The sequence below is a fragment of the Nematolebias whitei genome, chromosome 9, assembly GCF_014905685.2.
Source record: "Nematolebias whitei isolate Nwh7 chromosome 9, NemWhi1, whole genome shotgun sequence".
Taxonomy (NCBI): Eukaryota; Metazoa; Chordata; class Actinopteri; order Cyprinodontiformes; family Rivulidae; genus Nematolebias; species Nematolebias whitei.
Genome location: NC_056506.1, coordinates 11934059 through 11935339, shown reverse-complemented (window position 1 = coordinate 11935339; position 1281 = coordinate 11934059).

The window sequence follows — 1281 nt, the reverse complement described above, 5'->3', positions numbered from 1 at the left end:
TGCACACACACACACACACACACACACACACACACACACACACACACACACACACACACACACACATAAGCCTGTTGTACGATAAGCCTGCCTTCATGTGGACACTAGTAAAAGGTAAATATTATATTATTATTGTAGTTTAGCTTTGAACTCTGCTGTTAGCTGCTACATGGCTAACAGATATAACGTTACCAGAAACAGCAGCGTTCATAAATGACTTACAGCCTGTGAGAACACAAGAACCACCGACATGTAAAGCAGAACAAAACCCACTGACATGGAGCTGGAAGCATAAAGGTTCGGAACATACCAGGCAGTTCGGCTCTCCCAGATGAAGTAGGGAAACAAAAACACGATGTATTCGGGTTTCAAAGAACACAAAAAGGCTCAAATACAGCTATACGGGTTCTTTTCACATTAAACAAAGTCTATTTACTTCATCTCTTGTTTTGTTTTCGGCTGTCGAAGCACAATTTACTACATTTCTGCCTCCTCCTAACTGTAAACGGCTCAGCTTCTTCTTCTTCAGCCATCCAGGAAATTGACCATTATGCATTGCGAACAGTCTTCTTCTTCTTCTTCTTCTTCTTCTTCTTCTTGTCTTTTTATGGCGGTTGGCAAACAGCTTAAGGTGCATTACCGCCACCTTCTGGATTGGAGTATGGACAAGATTCTAAAAAAAAAAAACAACTAAATCCTTTCCAAATTCCCTGTTCTTCTCAAAAACCTAAAGATGCTGTTAAAATTTATATCCCCAGACGATCTTTGCAGCAATTCCTTTATCTCTAATTTAGTTGTATTTAATTCTCTTTTTAACATTTCTCTTTCGTGTGTATATTTATTGTATTCCATGAAAATGTGTTCTATTGTTTCTGTTTGTCCACAGTGATTACAACAACCTGTATCATGTTTGTTAATTATTTTCAGTGTGCTGTTTAATCCCGTGTGCCCAAATCTCATCCTCGATATTATATCTTCTTCTTTCTTTATTCTATTACCTTTCCTTGAGTCCCCAACTGTTTTCTGGATGCTATAATAATACCTAGCACTACTTTCTCTATCCCATTGCTCTTGCCATTTATTTTTACAATATAGTTTTATTATATTCTTGACCTCACTTTTACTTATTTTAATATTTAAATCCACGTTGGGTTTTTTTGCAGCATTCTTAGCAAATTTGTCCGCCAATTCATTTCCTACAATCCCAATGTGAGCTGGAATCCATAATAATTTGACATCAGACCCATTACTTTTAATCCTGAAAATTAATTGAGTTATTTC